The sequence below is a fragment of the Pan paniscus genome, chromosome 5 (genome assembly GCF_029289425.2).
Source record: "Pan paniscus chromosome 5, NHGRI_mPanPan1-v2.0_pri, whole genome shotgun sequence".
NCBI classification, from domain to species: Eukaryota; Metazoa; Chordata; class Mammalia; order Primates; family Hominidae; genus Pan; species Pan paniscus.
The window spans coordinates 56,505,598-56,526,800 of record NC_073254.2 but is presented as its reverse complement, the minus strand read 5'-3'; the positions used below and the strand labels follow the sequence as shown (position 1 = coordinate 56,526,800).

The window sequence follows — 21,203 nt, the reverse complement described above, 5'->3', positions numbered from 1 at the left end:
TATGGCATTCCCTGGAATAAATACTATAAGCTTTTGACTTGTCCCTCCCTATACCTGTTGATATTTTGTTTCTGATAAAAAATTTGATATGAGAAATTTTAAATATTAATTTATTTAAAGTAACAATAAGAAACTCATTGCATGTTAACATAAGCATTGTAATTTATTTTTGGCCAGGCACGGTGGCTCATGCCTGTAATCCCAGCACTTTGGGAGGCCGAGGCGGGCGGATCACAAGGTCGGGAGATTGAGACCATCCTGGCCTATATGTTGAAAACCGTCTCTACTAAAAATACAAAAATTAGCTGGGCATGGTGGTGCATGCCTGTAGTCCCAGCTACTTGGGAGGCTGAGGCAGGAGAATCGCTTGAACCAGGGAGTCGGAGGTTGCAGTGAGCCGAGATCGTGCCACTGCACTCCAGCCTGGTGGCAAAGCGAGACTCTGTCTTAAAAAAAAAACAAAATGGCCGGGCGCAGTGGCTCACGCCTGTAATCCCAGCACTTTGGGAGGCCAAGGTGGGTGGATCATGAGGTCAGGAGATCGAGACCATCCTAGCTAACACGGTGAAACCCTGTCTCTACTGAAAAATACAGAAAAATTAGCCAGGTGTGGTGGCGGGCGCCTTTAGTCCCAGCTACTTGGGAGGCTGAGGCAGGAGAATGGCGTGAACCCGAGAGGCAGAGCTTGCAGTGAGCTGAGATCACGCCACTGCATTCCAGCCTGGGCGACAGAGCAAGACTCTGTCTCAAAAAAACAAAACAAAACAAAAAACCCATAAGCATTGTATTTTTTTTAAATGAAAACTATTTTCCAAAACAAAAATAATGAGAAGTATAGCCTTGTTTTACATTTTTGCAAATCTCGTTAATGCCTGACTTCATAGAAGACAGCTGGATTTTCATCAGTTTCTGATTTAATCTGTTGCAGTATGTTTTCATTGATGTATATGAAGAAAATTTGGCCTCAGGCAGGTATCTCATTAGAAAAGAGAGGACTGGCCAGGCACAGTGGCTCATGCCTGTAATCTCAGCACTTTGGGAGGCCAAGGCGGGCAGATAACTTGAGCCCAGGAGTTGGAGACCAGCCTGGAAAACATTGCAAAATTTTGTCTCTACAAAAGACCCAAAACTTAGCCGGGCTTGGTGGTGTGCGCCTGTAGACCAGGAGGAGGCTGAGGTGGGAGGATTGCTTGAACCTGGGAGGTAGAGGCTGCAGTGAGTAGTGATTGTGCCACTGCACTCCAGCCTGGGTGACAGAGGGAGACCCTGTGTCAAAAAAAAAAAAAAAAAAAAAAAATATATATATATATATATATGCACTCCAGCCTGGGCAACAAGAGCAAGGCTCCATATATATATTTTATATATATATATAAATAATAATTTTTAGGCCAGGCATGGTGGCTCACACCTGTAATCCCAGCACTTTGGGAGGCCAAGGCAGATGGATCACTTGAGGTCAGGAGTTCAGGACTAGCCTGGCCAACATGGTGAAACCACATGTCTACTGAAAATACAAGAATTAGCTGGGCATGGTGGCACATGCCTATAATCCCAACTACTTGGGAGGTGGAGGCAGCAGAATCGCTTGAACCCGAGAGGCAGAGGTTGCGCAGTGAGCTAACATTGGGCCAATGCACTCCAGCCTGGGTGACAGAGCAAGACTCTGTCTCAAAAAAAAAACAAAATAATAATAATAATTTTTAGGCCGGGCGTGATGGCTCACGCCTATAATCCCAGCACTTTGGGAGGCCGAGGTGGGGGGATCACAAAGTCAGGAGTTCAAGACCAGCCTGGCCAACATGGTGAAACCCCGTCTCTACTAAAAATACAAAAATTAGCCGGGTGTTGTGGCGGGTGTCTGTAATCCCAGCTACTTGGGAGGCTGAGGCAGGAGAATTGCTTGAACCCTGGAGGTGGAGGTTGCAGTGAGCCGAGATCGCGCTACTGTACTCTGGCCTGGGAGACAGAGTGAGACTCCGGCTCAAAAAAAAAAAAGAAAAGAAACTAGCTGGGCGCGGTGGCTAACACCTGTAATCCTAGCACTTTGGGAGGCTGAGGTGGGCGGATCACGAGGTCAGGAGATCGAGACCATCCTGGCTAACACAGTGAAACCCCGTCTCTACTGAAAATACAAAAAATTAGCCAGACGTGGTAGTGGGCACCTATAGTCCCAGCTACTCGAGAGGCTGAGGCAGGAGAATGGCATGAACCCAGGAGGCAGAGCTTGCAGTGAGCCGAGATCAAGCCACTGCACTCCAGCCTGGGCGACAGTGTGAGACTCCGTCTCAAAAAAAGAAAAAAGAAAAAGAAAAGAAACTAGGGTGACGCCAGTAGAAATGAAAACAAGGGGGTGATCTGGGAAACTATTTTGAAAGTAGAAGCAATGGAAATTAGTAATTATTTGGTAGGAAGATCTGAAGAGTCCTCTGCCCTTCCCCGTGAGGCACCATGCATGCTTCCGCAAGGGAGTAGGTTGCCCTGCGCTGTAGTTTGCTGCTGGCATTCCTTCTCTCCTAATAGGCCCTGTGCTCCAGGAAGAGCATGAATGAGAAGAATCAGGGACTACCCTTGAACTTTCAGCCTGGATGACTGGCAGAATATTGGTTGCATTAACAAGTTTTAAACCAGGAGGAAAAGATGGCCATTACCATTTACCATCATTAACTGAAGAATAGGGAAAGGTGTCAGGCTATGAATGGGGGAAAATAATGGGTGGACCTTGAAATATAGCACTCTTGGCAAGGAAGTGTATTTTTCTAGGTACTAAAGATTTGAGGAGAAATATAAAAAACATCTAGGAAGGATTGCTCTGTTCTTTATTCTCAAGTAACTTAAGTTCAGTTAGGGCAATGTTTTTCAAAACTAGAAAAAAAATTTGTTTAAGAGACAGAGTCGGCCAGGCGCAATGGCTCAAGCCAGTAATTCCAGCACTTTGGGAGGCCGAGGCGGCCGGATCACTAGGTCAGGAGATTGAGACCATCCTGGCCAAGACGGTGAAACCCCATCTCTACTGAAATACACACACAAATAGCCGGGCATGGTGGCACGAGCCTGTAGTCCCAGCTACTCGGGAGGCTGAGGCAGGGGAATTGCTTGAACCCGGGAGGCGGAGGTTACAGTGAGCCGAGATCGCACCACTGCACTCCAGCCTGGCAACAGAGCAAGACTCCATCTCAAAAAAAAAAAAAAAAAAAAGAGAGTGACAGGGTAGGCCAGGCACGGTGGCTCACGCCTGTAATCCCATAATCCCAGCACTTTGGGAGGCCGGAGCGGGTGGATCACCTGAGGTGAGGAGTTCGAGACCAGCCTGGCCAACATGGCAAAACCCTGTCTCTACTAAAAATACAAAAATTAGCCAGGTGTGGTGGCGGGCACCTGTAATCCCAGCTACTAGGGAGGCTGAGACAGGAGAATTGCTTGAACCCAGGAGGCAGAGGTTGCAGTGAGCCGAGATCGCACCACTGCACTCCAGCCTGGGCAACAAGAGCGAGCCTCCATCTCAAAAAAAAAAAAAAAAAAAAAGACAGGGTCTTGCTCTGTAGTCCAGGCTGGGGTGCAGTAGTGCAATCGTAGCTCACCACAGCCTTGGGCTCAAATGATCCTCCCACCTTAGCCTCCCCAGTAACTAAGACTACAAGTGCATGCCACCATACTTGGATAACTTAAAAATTCTTTTGGTAGCAACAGCGTTTCTGCTATGTTGCCCAGGCTGGTCTCAAAATCCTGACCTCAAGTGATCCTCTAGCCTTGGCCTCCCAAAGTGCTGGGATTATAGGCATTAAAATTAAATTTAAATTTTAATTTTAATTTTTTAATTTTTTTTTTTTTTGAGACGGAGTTTCGCTCTTGTTGCCCAGACTGGAGTGCAATGGCGCAATCTCAGCTCACCTCCAAACCTGCACCTCCTGTTTTCAAGTGATTCACCTGCCTCAGCCTCCCAAGTAGCTGGGATTACAGTATGCACCACCATGGCCAGCTAATTATTTTGTATTTTTAGTAGAGACGGGGTTTCTCCATGTTGGTCAGGCTGGTCTCGACCTCCCGATCTCAGGTGATCTGCCCGCCTCAGCCTCCCAAAGTGCTGGGATTACAGGTGTTAGCCACTGCACCCAGCTGAAATGTTTTAATTTTAACCCATTTTATACACATGCATACAAACACACATCTATGTGTGCGTGTGTGTGTGTGTGTATGTGTGCATATATATACACACATATATATATATATTTTTTTTTAGATGGAGTCTCGCTTTGTCACACAGGCTGGAGTGCAATGGTGTGATCTCAGCTCAATGCAAACTCTGCCTCCCGGGTTCAAGTGATTCTCCCGCCTTAGCCTTCCGAGTAGCTGGGATTACAGGTGTGCACCATCACACCTGGCTAACTTTGTGTTTTTTTAGAGAGGAGGTTTCACCACATTGACAAGGCTGGTCTTGAACTCCTGACCTCAGGTGATCCACTTGCCTCGGCCTCCCAAAGTGCTGGAATTACAGGCGTGAGCCACCATGCCTGGCCAATATATTATAAAACAAGACTCACTGAACAATACTTACCCTGGCCACAGTTGATATACTTTTGATGTTTTAAAATTCTATTTTGCTGTTTCATTTTTAAAACATGCTGGTCATGATTAGCTTCATGACTTCATGAACAGTAAAATGACTTGCCATTTAAAAAGCACTAAGTTGGGGAGGCATCACTCTCAAAGTTCTATTATCAGCAGAAGTGGACTGACTAATATAAGGCAAAGGGAATGTATTGGAAGAAGGTCAGAAACTCATAGACTCACTAGGAAAGCTGCAGAACCAGGCTTGGAAATGGACAAAGTGTCAGGGGCTCGAAAGAGAGAACTACAGGAAGATGAGGGCAGCTGGCTGTTACCTCTGCCAGTCTGCACATGGTGGAAATGGGTAGGTTTCTGTGGTGCACATCAGGCAGCCTGGCTCCTGGATTTACAATAGGGGAAATGGAACTCCCAGAGGGAAGTGGCTGTGCTGTTGGGGAGGGGGCTGGACACCCAGCAGCCAGAGAAGAATAAAGTCTACCAAAGGTAACAGGACATGGGCACATTAAAAAGATACCTCACTGTGAGTGGTATACTTAACATGGCAGTCTAGGCGGGCGTGCCCGTGCCCGGCTTGTGGCCTTCTCATGTGCTAAATTCTACCTTCAGAAACCAATTGGCCATAGGTATTGAAATCAAATGCCTGCAAAAGATCCCAGGCCTCTGCCTTGGTAATTCCACTTTCCAGCCTCTGTCCTAATTAAATAATTCTAAATGCAGAAAAAACCTTGTCAGCTGGGTGTGGTGGCTCACGTGTGTAACCCCTAGAAGTTTGGGAGGCCAAGGCAGGATAATCGCTTCAGGCCAGGAGTTCAAGGCCAGCCTGGACAACATAGCAAGGCCCCATCTGTACAAGAAATAAAAAAGAGTAGTCAGGTGTGGTGGCATGTGTCTGCAGTCCTAGCTACCCAGGAGGCTGAGGCAAAAGAATCGCTTGAGCCCAGGAGTTTGAGGCTTCAGTGAACTGTGATGGCACCACTGCATTGCAGCCTGTGTGACAGGGCAAGACCTCGTCTCTTAAAAAAGAGTCGGCCAGGTGCAGCGACTCACGCCTGTAATCCCAGCACTTTGGGAGGCCAAGGCAGGTGGATCACCTGAGGTCAGGAGTTTGAGACCAGCCTGACCAACATGGTGAAACCCCGTCTCTATTAAAAATACAAAAAATTAGACGGGTGTGATGATGCGTGCCTGTAATCCTAGCTATTTGGGAGGCTGGGGCAGGAGAATCGCTTGAACCCAGGAGGTGGAAGTTGCAGTGAGCTGAGATCGCGCCGTTGCACTCTGTCTCAAAAAAAAAAAAAAAAAAAAGAGTCAGTTGCAAAATATATGTGGTAACATGAAAATTATATGGTAACGTTAAGAGAAAAATCAGGATGCAAAATTGTACATATATTTACAACTCTGTATTTTAGACACACACACACAAAGACTTGAAGGAAATATACCACAGTGTTAACAGTGGTTATTTCTTGGGGGAGCAGAACTAAAAGAGTTTTGTTTTTCTAGTGCTTTTTTCACTTTTTGAAATGTTCATGAAAAATCAAAAACATGTCATGAGTTGTGTTTCCATAAGTATTTGGAAAATTAGTCTTCTTACTTTAATAGCATCTCACAGGGGACAGTAGGTGCCGAGAGTAAAGTTGGCAGGAAGGAGTACAGTGTGAAGGCCCAGAGAAGTACCCTGTGAGGTCACAGCCGCCTCCGCCCCACGTTTCCAATAAGCCTGCACTATCTGCCAGCCCTGCAAGTCCTGGGCCACCAGTAAAGTTGTGAAGTATCCAGGTGACTCTGGGGTGACTGGCTCCCGTTGTCATGGCAGTTAGGGGTGGGTGAAGTCAGGTGAGGGGCAGATGACTCAGCTTCAAGCCCCAATAACCTACGGATGGGCACAGAGTGGGTCTGAAGTGGAGCACACATTTCTTTTTGAGGCCTGCTTTTCCCCCTTGTCCCTTTTAGCAGGCTGTAGCGGGGAACTAAGGTGGCCAGAGCAGGAAGTCTCCCATAGAGTCTGCCTCCCCAGCTCAGCAACAGAGGAGGAGGTGGAGTCTGGATTGAGCCCCAAGATAAGGAACATGCAGCAGCTGAAGAGGGAGATCAGAATAAACAGCTGTGCCCCCAGGAGAATGAGCTCCACATTCCACTCTTTGACCCCACCCCCAATTCCCACTTCTCCCAAGTGCCTTCCTGCACCCCACCCCCATCCACGCACACTCAGTGTTCCTACCCGCTCCAGGGGCCTCCCCTCCAGCCTTGGCTCAGCTCCCTTAGAGCTGCCTTCCTTCCCCCAGTCCCCTGAACCAGAGGCTCTGGGGCCGCTCTCCAGCTGTCTGGAAGGAGTGAGTACTCAGGACAGGTGGCCGGAGGCAGATGGAAAGGGGCCTCTTCCAGGCTGGACTCCACCTGCCGGGCTGGGCCACCCTCAGACTCTCCCCTGGGCCACTCCAGGAAGGCCTGGGAACACAAGAGGGCCAGACTGTGGTAGTGAGTCTGGGGAAGGCGAGGCAGGACCTGGGGCATAGAGAGGAGACAGTGGAGTGGTCCTGGAGGCCGAGTCTGTGCACATCTGGTCAGCCTCACTGTGGGTGGGCCTTGCCCTCCAGGAGCCCACAGTCCAGTAGGGGAGACAGACAGCAGGTACCAGATGTGCCTCCTGAGGTGGTCTCTGCACAGCTCTGGGAGGTCATGCCTCATCATAGCCTCATCATAGTGTCTAGGGGTATCCCCAGCTCCAGAGAACCACCAGAAGGCTCCATATTTCCTGAGGGTTCAAGTCACTGCCCCAAACACCCCATATTACTTTCTAGACATACTACCCTGGGATTTAAAATTTAAGAGAAGGAGCAGATATTTCTGTCTCCTGGAGCTGGACCAATTCCTCAGGCCACCACAAGTATAATGAGCACCCCTTCTTCTGTGCTACCCCCATACCAGCTCCAACCTGAGCGGCAAGACCCAGATGGACATGGGCACCTAGGGGCTTTGGGGCAGCACTGGTTTACCACGTGTCCCTCCATATCCTGAAGATGTAGGCCTCCGTGGACACACCTGTATTCCTGAGCTTTGCATGGCCTCTGTCCTGGGTGCACAGAGGATTGGACCCACAGGGCAGATGGGTGAGTGTTTGCCTCAGGTACATTGGACATCTTTGCCCTTGGTGGGAGAATGGTTGAAATAGGGAGGCATGGTGCATTCCAGAGGCTGCCCATTGTCCTGGCTGTCTGCAGGGAGGGCACCCCCATCCATCCCCAGTGCCCAGTGAGAGGAATTTTTTTTTTTTTTTTTTTTTTGAGACAGAGTTTCACTCTTGTCGCCCAGGCTGGAGTGCAATGTTGTGATCTTGACTCACTGCAACCTCCACCTCCGAGGTTCAAGTGATTTTCTTGCCTCAGCCTCCCAAGTAGCTGGGATTACAGGCATGCACCATCATGCCTGGCTAATTTTGTATTTTTAATAGAGACGGGGTTTCACCAAGTTGGTCAGGCTGGTCTCAAACTCCTGACCTCAGGTGATCTGCTCATCTCGGCCTCCCAAAGTGCTGGGATTACAGGCATGAGCCACTGTGCCAGGCCCCAATGAGAGTATGTGTGGGGGTCTCACTGCCCTCTTAGTCTCTAATTGCTGGCAACCTGGCATGGTGCCACATCACTGTATTTAAATCCCTCCTTTGAGGCTCCCAAGGCCCTCTAATGTCCCACATCTTTAACAAACTACTGGACAGGTATCCCCTTCTATAGCCACTGCCAGCCAGCAGACTCAATAAATATATGTTAATAATAGCCAGGACTAGCTACATAGTTTGCAGAGCCCTTGTTCAAAAACTATTAAGAATTTCAAGGCTGCATGCAGTGGCTCATGTCTGTAATCCCAACATTTTAGGAGGCAAAGGCGGGAGGATCTCTTCAGGCCAGGAGCTCGAGACCAGCCTGGGCAACATAGTGAGACCCTGTCTCTAAAAAATAAAAAATAAAATAAAATTAAATTAAAAAACAAAATAGCTGGTGGTGCCTGCTTGTATTCCTAGCTACTCAGCAGGCTGAGGTGAGACAATCACTTGAACTCAGGAGTTCAAGGCTGCAGTGAGCTATGATCATGCCACTGCAATCCTACAGTCTTGGCAACAGAGTGAGACCCTGTCTCTTAGAAAAAAAAAAAAAAAACAGTTTCAAGATGGTGGTGACAGAGCATTAACCAAGTTTGGGACCCCTCCTGAGCATGGGACCCTGTGTGGCTGCACAGGTCACATACCTATTTGGCCTTGATAACAGCGAACACGAACATGTATTGAACACTTGCTGTGTGCCAGATATTGTGCTGGGCTGGATGCTTACCACGCATAATCTCATTCCTTCTTCTCAACAGCCCTGTTATCCCTACTGTGCAGATAAGGAAACTGAAGCTTTAGCTGAGTCATCTCCCTTGCTGAGGTCATCCTGCTCCTAAGTGCTAGAGCTGGGAACGGAACCCAGCTCATCTGTCTTTGGAGCCTGAGCTCTTTACCCATGCCTGTGGACAGCTTCAGCCTTCAGTGGCAGGGAGGCTGCTGGCGGAGGGCAGCTGCTTCCCTTGCCACCTTCTGCCATATCATGAGCAGGAAGGAAGATGAGGCAAGAAATAGCAGCCGACAGTGTGGCAACGGTGACCGTGGTGGTAAGGGTGTCCAACCCGGCAGAGGCGATGGGCAGACAAAAATGAGATGGGCACAGGAATTGTCTGAGCTGGAGGCAGCTGATAGATAGCACAGCTGTGCTCTCCACACCTCGCCCAGCATGGCCATCGCCGAACCCACTCCTCTCTCTCCCCTGATGTCACCTCCAGCTCTGCCTCTCTCTTCCTCTTTATGGCCACAGTTTCCTCTCCCCAGCTCTGTCTTCCACTCCTTCCCTGGCCACCCTCCACCAGGGAGGTCATCAGGTCTCCTCTCCAGCTGTGTCCTCAGTATTCCCATACTTAGCATCATAGTAAGAGCAGCCACGATTTAGTGAGCACCTACCACATGCTAGGCACAGTGCTAGGGACTTTACAAGTTTGTAATCTTCTCTCCACAAACCTGTAAGCAATTTTTACCCCCATTTCATAACGGGCGGCCGGGCGTGGTGTCTCACGCCTGTAATCCCAGCACTTTGGGAGGCCAAGGCGGGCAGATCACCTGAGGTCGGGAGTTTGAGACCAGCCTGACCAACATGGAGAAACCCCGTCTCTACTAAAAGTACAAAATTAGCCGGGTGTGGTGGCAGGAGCCTGTAATCCCAGCTACTTGGGAGGCTGAGGCAGGAGAATTGCTTGAACCCAGGAGGCGGAGGTTGCCGTGAGCTGAGATTGCGCCATTGCCCTCCAGCCTGGACAACAAGAGCAAAACTCTGTCTCAAAAAACAAAACAAAACAAAACAAAACACTGAGGCTTAGAGAGGCTAAGAGATCTGTCCAGGGTTACACAACTGGTGAGCAGTGAGGAGGAGATTTGGGCTCTGGTGTTAAGCCCACACACTTTCTGCCCTCCTTACCACCTTCCCCATAGGATGGGTTGGCCTGAGTACAGTGGTTTCCTGAGCAGGGAAGGAGATACGCAATTGAGAAATGGTCAGTTCGAGGGAGGAATAAATTGGGTATGGTGAGAGAGACATTCACCTCCAACCTCATTTGGCATTAGGTGGGGGTGGAGTCAGGGGTGTCTTTTTTTTTTTTTTTTTTGAGATGGAGCCTCGCTCTCTCACCCAGGCTGGAGTGCAGTGGCGCGATCTCGGCTCACTGCAAGCTCTGCCTCCCGCGTTCACGCCATTCTCCTGCCTCAGCCTCCCGAGTAGCTGGGACTATAGGCGCCTGCCACCAAGCCTGCCTAATTTTTTTGTATTTTTAGTAGAGACGGGGTTTCACCGTGTTAGCCAGGATGGTCTCGATCCCCTGACCTCGTGATCTGCCCGTCTCGGCCTCCCAAAGTGCTGGGATTACAGGCATGAGCCATCGCGCCCGGCCTAGTGGTGTCTTAACCACCTGGAAGGCACTCAGACACTTGGGAAGCTGGCCTGATGGAGGTGAAGGGCTGGAGACATGGATGAGGACAAGGCCCCTTTTTCACGCCTTTACCCATCAGCATCTTGGCACCAAAGAATGGGCTGGGATAGGCACTAGGGGAGGTTAGGCTGCTGTAACACAGACTCCAACAAGAGTGGCTTAGCAAAATGGAAATTTCTCCCATACAGATCTGGGTGGGTGATCTGACCCCTTGGTGGTGTTGAGGGCCCAAGCCCCCCTCCTGTGCCCTTGTGTGTGGGAAATGGCATCCCACCATGGCTGCTGGGTCCGTCAGCCAGCCAGTGGGGAGGGAGGAAAGTGATGAGAAAGAAAAGGCACTGCCCTTCCTTTTCAGAGCATGACCTCAAAGTTGCCAGATGACATCCCTTTGGTCACCAGCTGATCACATGCCACACTTAGCTGACAGGGAGTTTGGGGAACATACATAGTGGAGCTTCTAGTACCAAAGGTACAAGACGGGAAAGTGGATTTTAGGGGACAGTTGGCAGTCTTTGCCATGAGATCTAGATGAGAAGGGTATGGGGAGCCTGTGTCATGTGGGTGAGGATGGCTTTCCTATGGGGACCTGCTGGGAGAAAAATGTTCCCAGCTGGACTTCTTTTTGTGAGGGGCCTAGAGCAGAGGGACCAGAACCCCCTTGGCTAATGCCCTCACACTGGACTCCCTCCCCTCTGGTCAAAGGTGGAAGGTCTGATTCTCCCTCGCCTTGACCAGAGGGCCCTTGGAGGTCATCATGGAGCCCTTCTTCCAGGAGCACCCTGTAGGATCAGGGTGAGGTTCATTGAGGAGCCCCATATTTTCCCCTTGGCAGGGGGGCGGCGGGGGGAGAGGGTCTGCGCTGTTCTCTGATGAGGTAGAGGAGGGTCATGTCTCCATCCCTTAGAGAGGTCGTTGAGAAGGTCAAATGTAATGTGAGCAGGGTCGAGGCAGGGAGGTCAAGGTTTGTCAAAAATAGGGGAAAAAGAGGTTTATTTTCGAACAAGACCTAACAATTGACAGATAGCTTATCCCTTTGATCACCAGTTGGTCACAGGTCACATTTAGCTGACAGGGAGTTTGGGGAACATACGTAGTAGAGCTCTTCTCTGGAGGTGGGAATCTCCATGTGGCTAGAGGCTGACAGGCAGCCTTGTGGGTCCAGTGCTAACTCATTCATTCACTCACTCATTAATTCACTCATCCGCTCAGTGTCTGTTTATTAAGTGCTTACCATGGATACACCGGGTACCATGTTCCGTGTGTGTGAAAAAGGAAAGAACAAGATGGGCACAGTCCCTTACCTCTGTAGCTTATAAGCCTTGTTTTCCCTGGTTCCCTTTCTGCCTCCCTGGGGAGGAGAGTCCAGGCCATCACAGCTCTGAGAGAGCCACCCTTGTGACTCAGAGCCCAAAAGGCCCTAAGGGAGCCCATGAATGCATCTGATAGGCCCTCACCTCTGAGCCCGCCATCGTGGGGCGGCCGGGGTGCAGGATGGGCCAGAGTGCCGGAGGGGAGGGCAGTGGAGCATTGGAGGTGCGGTTTCACTTCCCTCTCACACCAGGCGTGGAATCTGATTTTTCTCAGTTGGTGAGGTGTGTGACTTCTTCTTTGAGCTGAGGGGAGATGTCCTCACTCACCCCTCCTCCAACTCTAGCTGTCCCTCCAGTGTTCCAGGTTGGATGGGATCTCTCCTTCCCATTCTTCCCATTACCCGTGGCCCTAGTTCACCAACTGCACCTCTTTGCTCCAGGAAAGAAGGTGGTGTGGCAATTGGAAATCTCTGTGGAGACACTTCCTCTGTGAGGCCTTGGTCTCTCAGACTTCTCCCTGGGGCTTGGCTTCCTGGGCCCCTCTTGGCCTTGCTGGAAGAGAGGCCCCCCTGCCCTGGCCTGCTCGGAGAGCTGTCAGGCTCCCTGTTTCCTCTCACAGTTAGATCCCAGACCTTCTGTCTGCCTGCATGCATGGGTCACTCTCACTTTATTCCCCAAGGCATGGCCTCATGCAGGCTCTGCTTTCCTCCCTGGATTTCTTTTTTATTTTATTTTATTTGACTTTATTCTTTGAGATGGAGTCTCACTTTGTCACCCAAGCTGGAGTGCAGTGGTGTGATCTCGTCTCACTGCAACCTCCACCTCCTGGGTTCGAGCGATTCTCCTGCCTCAGCCTCCCACGTAGCTAGGATTACAGGTGTGCACCACCACACTGGGCTAATTTTGTATTTTTAGGAGAGACGGGGTTTCTCCCTATTAGTCAGGCTGGTCTTGAACTCCTGACCTCAGGTGATCTGCCCTCCTCAGCCTCCCAAAGTGCTAGGATTACAGGCATGAGCCACTGCGCCCAGCCCCTTAATTTTGTATTTTTAGTAGAGACAGGGTTTCACCATGTTGGCCAGGCTGGTGTCAAACTCCTACCCTCAGGTGATTCACCTGTCTCAGCCTCCCAAAATGGTGGAATTACAAGCGTGAGCCACCATGCCTGCCCTGCTTGCCTGGACTTCTGAGTGGCCCCAGCCTCGCAATGTCACTTCATGCTTTCCTGCTACTGAACAGTGCCAGTGGCATGGCTAAGGAGAGGGACCCTCCTCATCATTGAGGGTGGACTGAGATCCTCACAAGATGCAGGTTCTCCTTCCATGTCACTGGAGGCGCATAAACCCCTCTGCCTCTTCCACACACCAGCTGTGTTATCAGGGTGAATTCTTTTTTTTTTTTTTTTTTTTTGAGACTGAGTCTTGCTCTGTCACCCAGGCTGCAATGCAGTGGCGCGATCTCCGCTCACTACAAGCTCCGCCTCCTGGGTTCATGCCATTCTCCTGCCTTAGCCTCCCAAGTAGCTGGGACTACAGGTGCCCGCCAACATGCCTGGCTAATTTTTTGTATATTTAGTAGGGATGGGATTTCACCATGTTAGCCAGGATGGTCTCGATCTCCTGACCTCGTGATCCACCCGCCTCGGCCTCCCAAAGTGCTGGGATTACAGGTGTGAGCCACCGCACCCAGCCATGGGGTGCATTCTTAACCTCTCTGTGCCTCAGTGCCCTTATCTGTAAGTTGGAGATAATAATAGTATCCACCTTACAGGGCTATTAGGAGGATTACATGAGTTGTTAGGAGGCTTTATGCACGTACAGCACTCAGAACAGTGCCTGGCCCTAATAAGTGTATGTATTAGGCTGTTATTGTGACACAGGTGTTTGCCTGATGTAAACACTGGCAAAACTTTTAGGCCCCAATGCTAGTATATCAACCTAGGGATCTAAGCCAAATAAAATAATAAAACCTTCAGAGTCAGTCTTAACGTACAGATTCCCCTATTGTACAGTTAAGATGGTCAGTGACAGGGTCAGGACCCTGCTTGCATCCTGTATTTTTTGCTTTTAGTGTTGGATTTTGTACTTAGTGGGTGTTTAATAGATGATAGATGGCGGATGGATGAGTAGATACAGACTGGCATTCACAGGTACCCAAAGGATACGGCTACCCTAGTTATTATAATATTTAAATACTACCAGTTCTCGCTATTCTCACCAGTTATATTCTGTACAGTCACCACGAACACCAAACTGGTGAACACTGGCCCATTGCTCCTAGGGGAAATACAGGGTTAGGTTTCTGTGAGCCACTGGTCACAAGACTTTCATCAACTAATCAATACATAACTTTGTTTTCTGTGTGTTTCTGTTTGAAGACACCTTATTGAATATATAGTTAACTCATTAACATTGAACTCTTGCCCCACAGCACGATAATTCATGCCCAAACAAACCTGATCTAATGTATTTTCTCTGTAAGGCGCATACAGTCATCTTGTACTTGGAAACATTCGCCAGCACGTCAGCCCTAGGCTCGGGGGCCATTTCAAACAGCGAAATCAACAAAAAACCCAGCAATGCAGAAAAGGTGGCACTAAGTAGACTGTGACAAGGACACTTGTTTACATTACGAGAGCTGAAACAGGCAGAGCACTGCCCTGTCCCACCTCAGCCAGGAACATGCATGTTGGGTGACTCAAATTTTTCATGGCTTTGCGCATGTCTGTGAAAGATGACAAAGCACCTCAAGTATTGATTTCGGGGTCACAAATTTTAGCAAGGAGGCAAATTCACAAATACAGACTCCATGAATAATGGGGATTGGCTGTACCCGTACATGGTCCCCCTCTTAGTCCTATCCCCACAAGATGCAGCCATCTGCATATCTACTGCTTGGCCCAGCATGGGGCCTCCAGCACCCCGAGCCAGCTCTTAGGCCAGCGCCATCCCACTTGTTGACTCTCCCATCTCTCTCCTGGTGGTATAAATGTTGCTGCCCTGGCTGCACTGGCAGAGGGGTGAGGAAGCCCTGCCCTGCCACCTTTCCCCTTACGCTACTTCCCCACTGCACATGGGGCCTCCCTTGCGAGCCAGACCCACGCATGTGTAAAGGAAGGTGGGATGACACACAAGCAAAGGCCACCTGTGAGTGCTCCAGGCCAAGTGCTGCATCAACACCTGGGGAAGACCCCCTGGCGGTTGGGGGGAGCCTGTTTTGACCTGATCTTTATTTACCCCTCAAAGGAAGTAAATAAATAGCTCTTTGTTTCTCTTTGTGGATGTGCCTGTACCACACTGGATGTGCCCGCTGCACACCGTTAAAAACCATGACCCAGCCCCAGAGGAAGTGGTAATACAACGATTGTTTGTTTTATTTTCCATTTATTCTTACATCTCCTCCCCGCCTCCATCCTCCACCCTTTTTGTGTGTGCTGAGAGGTTTTCTTTACCAACCTGGGATCCAATCATTTGTTCATTCATTTCTTCATTCACTCATTCCAGTGTGTACTGAACCATCATAGTGCTAGATACTGGTAAACATGAAAGACATTATAGGAGAAAGTGAGGGTGCTTTGGCCTGTGGATTCAGGCCAACTTGGATTCGGATCCTTGGAACTGTTTCCTGGCAAGATGATCATGGATCTCTCCCAGCAGAATCATGGGCAAACTTCAGCCTTGTGGAACTCAATCTGCAAATTGAGATCATACTGTCTCATCTCACACGACTGTTTCAAGGATTAAAGACAGAGCAGTGATTTCCCCATGGTCAGCACTTAATATGTGATGCTTGCTTCCTTTAAGCTAGCAAGGTGGTAACAAAGCTTGGAATTTCCCCTCCGTCTCTCTTCCCTGTGGCTGCCAGCCTCCTTCAGCCCTTTATGGGCACCCACCTGGATTACTGTACATTTCTAAAGCTCAGAGACTGTTAGAGGCTTCCCAGGGCCTGCAAAATCAAATTCACCTTCTGTTGGTGTTCTGTTCTCCTAGGATCTGGGCTCAACTCACCTTTCCAGGCCTTTACCCACAGTGAATCTTTATAACCCTCTCCCTGCTAGCTAGATCTGATAGATCCTGCGGTGTTCCTGCTTCCATTGCTTTGTGCACACTGTCCCCCTTCCTGGAATGCCCTTTATCCTCCTCTCTCCATCCAAACTTGACCAGTTTTCAAAGCCCAGTTTAAATCCACCCAGTTCCTCCTCCCACATACCCTGCCTCCTGGGTGGTGTTTCCTAGTGTGTATTATGTGTGGATAACAACACCTATTATTGTCCTTACTAGACTAGGAGCTCTTTGAGGACAGGCTCTGTGTCTCATTGGTTTCCACCCTTCTCTCATTCATTCAGCACATGTGAAGGATGACTGCTCTGTGCCTTTGGGCCCGTCCATGTTTCTCCAACAGTGCCCATCACTCTGTAGGATATTCTCTTAGGAAAAGTTGGTCCAACAAATGAGTGAGGGGAAACAGAACAGAAGGTGGCAAATACTAGTCCCCCTTATTCACAGATCCCTAGTGGATGCCTGGAACAGCGGATAGTACCAGACTCTCTGTATATTATGTTTCTTCCTATACGTACATACCAATGATAAAGTTTAATGTATAAATTACGTACAGTAAGAGATTAACCACAATGACTAATAATAAAACAGAACAGTTATATATTGTAATAAAAGTTGTGTGAATGTGGTCTGTTTCTCTCTCTCAAAATATCTTTTTGTACTGCACGATGGGTAACTAAAACCAAAGATAGTGAAACTGAGGCTGGGCACGGTGGCTCACGCCTATAATCCCAGCACTTTGGGAGGCCGAGGCATGCGGATCACCTGAGGTCAAGAGTTTGAGGCCAGCCTGGCCAACATGGAGAAACCCTGTCTCTACTAAAAACACAAAAATTAGCCGGGCATGGTGGCACGTGCCTGTAATCCCAGCTACTCGGGAGGCTGAGTCGGGAGAATCACTTGAACCCGGAAGGCAGAGGTTGCGGTGAGCTGAGATCATGCCATTGCGCTCCAGCCTGGGCAATAAGAGCGAAACTCCGTCTCAATAAATAAATAAATAAAGTGAAACTGGATAAAGGGAGTGGCTGCTCATGAAGTCTTGGAGTGCAGGCTCTCTGTGCTGTGGGAATTCTGAGAGAAGGGGAGTAGGGGAGGCTACGGGTGAGGGGAAGGCTTCCCGGAGAGCCGAGTGGTCTTTAGAGGTTAACTGGTAGAGTTTGGAGGGCTGGGATGCAAGGCAAGGGCAGGGTGGGAGCCATGACCATCCTGGCAAGGCCAGGGATTCTTGCTTCAGCCCCTCACCATCATCCCAAGTGTCTAGATCTGGGGAGGGCATGTGGATGAAGGCTGGAACCATACAGAGTCCTTCCGGGGACCTGATCAACACAGTGGAGCAAGGGAGGACAGAGAGAGAGCCAAGAACCTTCTGCATGTTGGGTCAGTTGCAGGCGCCAAGAAGGGCTAGGGAAACGTGCATTCATTTATTAAGACTTTGTTCTTAAGGTTTTTCTTTTTTCTTTTCTTTTTTTTTGAGACAGAGTCTCGCTCTGCCGCCCAGGCTGGAGTGCAGTGGCACGATCTCTGCTCACTGCAAGCTCCACCTCCTGGGTTCGTGCCATTCTCCTGCCTCAGCCTCCTGAGTAGCTGGGACTACGGGCGCCGGCCACCATGCTCGGCTAATTTTTTTGCATTTTTTGTAGAGACGGGATTTCACCTTGTTAGCCAGGATGGTCTCGATCTCCTGACCTTGTGATCCGCCCGCCTCGGCCTCCCAAAGTGCTGGGATTACAGGCGTGAGCCACCGCTCCCGGCAAGGTTTTTAAAAAAATTATAAGATGATTATTTTTAGGAATTTGGACAATATGGAAAATAGGAAAAAGTTAGAAAAATCACCCATAGTTCTTATCACCCAAAGACAGCCCTGGTTTACATTTTGTGATTTCCTTCTAGTCTTACATCTTTATTAATTTAAAAATTATTAATTTTTAGATTTAACTTTTAAACTAAATAGTAAAAATTGTAATTATAAATATAAAACAAACTTCCTTATTGTAAAAACACATTACAAATAGGAAGAAAATAAAAGTTTAAATTCCACCCCAATCATTAAGTCCTATCCCTCAGGGAAAATCAGTGTTAAGGGTTACTAGATGTCCTTCTGAACCTTTTTTTCTGTGCCTACAAACTCACTGATAGTTTCATTCTTTTAAAATAGGATCATAGAATACTGCTCACATGCAATCATTTCTCTTTTTACAAAGTTAGGACCATTTTGCATGCCTGGTGTTATATTTCCTTTCCTTTTTTTTTTTTTTTTTTTTTTTTGAGACAGAGTCTCGCTCTGTCACCCAGGCTGGAGTGCAGTGGTGCGATCTCGGCTCACTGCAACCTCCATCTCCCGGGTTCAAGCAATTCTCCTGCCTCAGCCTCCCAAGTAGCTGGGACTACAGGTGCACACCACCACACCCGGCTAATTTTTTGTATTTTTAGTAGAGACAGGGTTTCACCTTGTTGGTCAGGCTGGCCTCGAACTCCTCACCTCAAGTGATCTGCCTGCCTTGGCTTCCCAAAGTGCTGGGATTACAGGTGGGAGCCACTGCTCCAGGCCTACATTTCCTTTTTGTTTTACATTTTTTATGCTATGTGAATTTACTTAAGTATCTGACATTATACAAACTGAATCCATACCATTGATGATATACTTATTTATAGATTGCAATTTTATAACAACTGATAGAAAATATGGAGTAGTTTGCCCCAAAACACAAGAATATCTAATTTGTGTATTTTAGAACATGACTGAAATGTTCCATTGATTAATCAAAATGAGTTGAAAACCTTAACATTTAATATTTAGTTACAGTATTTAAAAAGTAGTGGGAGATATCTTTTTCTTTTTCTTCTTTTTTTTTTTTTAACATGGAGTTTCGCTCTTGCTGCCCAGGCTGGAGTGCAATGGCACGATCTCGGCTCACCACAACCTCTGCCTCCTGGGTTCAAGTGATTCTCCTGCCTCAGCCTCCTGAGTAGCTGGGATTACAGGCATGCACCACCACACCTGGTTAATTTTGTATTTTTAGTAGAGATGGGGTTTCTCCATGTTGGTCAGGCTGGTCTCGAACTCCCGACCTCAGGTGATCTGCCTGCCTCAGCCTCCCAAAGTGCTGGGATTACAGGAGTGAGCCACCAGGCCCGACTGGAGATAGCTTTTTCAATTTTGTGTCAGGTATATAAAACTAAAGGAAAAGGCATTTTTCTGAGATCTCTCAAGTGAAATAAAAATGGCCTCTCAGGTGCTCACTTTCGCAGCACATATACTAAAATTGGAACGATACAGAGAAGATTAGCATGGCCCCTGCGCAGGGATGACATGCAAATTCGTGAAGCGTTCCGTATTTTTTCCTGGCTAACACGGTGAAATCCCGTCTCCACTAAAAATACAAAAAAATTAGCCGGGCATGGTGGCAGGCGCCTGTAGTCCCAGCTACTGGGGAGGCTGAGGCAGGAGAATGGTGTGAACCCGGGAGGCGGAGCTTGCAGTGAGCCGAGATTGTGCCACTGCACTCCAGCCTGGGTGACAGAGCAAGACTCTGTCTCAAACAAACAAACAAATAAATAAAGGCTTCTCAGGTGGACATTTTACTTTTATTTATTATTTATTTTGAGACGGAGTCTCATTCTATCACCCAGGCTGGAGTGCAGTGGTGCGATCTCGGCTCACTGCAACCTCCACCTCCCAGGTTCAAGGGATTCTCCTGCCTCAGCCTCCTGAGTAGCTGGGACTACAGGCATGTGCCACCATGCCCGGCTAATTTTTGTATTTTTAGTAGAGATGGGGTTTCACCAGGGTGGCCAGGATGGTGTTGATCTCCTGACCTTGTGATCTGCCTGCCTCGGCCTCCCAAAGTGCCGGGATTACAGGCGTGAGCCACCACACCCGGCCACATTTTGTTGCTAAAATATAAAATGTTAATTATTATTTTGGAAAAAGTTAAAATTTCCAGCCTTTGCCTTCTACCTACACAACCTTTTAATAAACTGTTTTTTGTATGTCAATATATAGATTTCTTAAATGCCTATGTCACATTCCACCCATATTTTACTCAGGTCATCGCACTATTTCCATAGACGCTTCTGTTTTGGGCTAGGTCCATGAGACACAATGCCTGCCTTCTGAAGCTCACAGGCTGATTGGTACCCCACAACCTGACCAGTTTCCACTTAGTGCAATACATGGCAGTAGTGGATCTTGTGCTGGATGCAATGGAAGCTTGCAGGGTGTGGGGTGGCTGGGGATGCAGTCAAGGAAGCCTTTGTGGAGACAAGACATTTTTGCAGTGGATCTTGAAGGACAAGCAAGAAGTCCCAGATGCAGAGGCCAGAGGACTGAGTGGAGAACTGCCAGCAGCAATGTGACTCATTATCAGCCAGCTCCCCTGGTTCTGTGGTTTGTTTCTGCTTTTCCTTTAGAGATGACAGATTCTGTGAACAAGAGCTCCAGCTGTTTATCAGGGGCCCTCCCAGGCCCCAAGTGCCAGGGGCTCCCACTCCCTGCTGGAGAGGCTGTGGGCCCCTGATTAGGGAGACAGCTGAGGCAGGGGACCATGGGCACTGCAGGCGGGAGTACTGGCAGGGCACAGTGAGGGACAGAGGTGGAGACCTGCAGGATGCTGTGTGGGGGAGGGCCAGGGCAAGGGACAGAAACAGACCTTGTCCCTCTGTACTTCCAGGACATGCCCCTGCCCTCCTCTGCCGGGTGAGATGCTGCTCTATCAAGGCCCCTTCAGACGTCACTCCTCTGTGACTCCACTCATTTATCTAACGTTTCCCCATGGCATCATTCAGAATTAATTTTTCTCCTTTGCCCACTTAGCAGGTCATTATGTTGTAGTTGAGAGTGTGAACTTTGGAATCAAGAATAGTAATAGACTGGGTGTGGTGGCTCACACCTGTAATCCCAGCACTTTGGAAGGCCATGGTGGTTGGATAACTTGAGGTCAGGAGTTCAAGACCAGCCTAGCCAACATGGTAAAACCCTGTCTCTACTAAAAATACAAAAATTAGCCGGGCATGATGGCGGGTGCCTGTAATCCCAGCTACTCGGGAGGCTGAGGTGGGAGATTGCTTGAACCTGGGAGCTGGAGGTTGCGGTGAGCCGAGATGGCGCCAGTGCACTCCAGCCTGGGCAATAACTCCGTCTCAAAAAAAAAAAAAAAAAAAAGTAATAGATAGTAATAGCAGCTAACATTTATCAAGCATTTACCATATGCTAGGCACCGTGTTGAGTGTTGTGAGTCTACTTTCTCACTTAATACTTCCC

At 48.7% G+C, this 21,203-nt stretch overlaps 1 protein-coding gene and 1 non-coding gene across 3 annotated transcripts in view; both read left to right on the top strand.

The window, feature by feature from the left end:
- CCND3 (cyclin D3) overlaps nucleotides 1-21,203 on the top strand; it is a 111,673-nt gene that overhangs the window by 11,183 nt on the left and 79,287 nt on the right. The gene's annotated exons all lie outside the window — the stretch shown is intronic.
- Nucleotides 19,177-19,283, top strand: LOC112438700 (U6 spliceosomal RNA). The gene has a single exon (XR_003027075.1). It is a non-coding gene; the product is annotated as a U6 spliceosomal RNA (small nuclear RNA).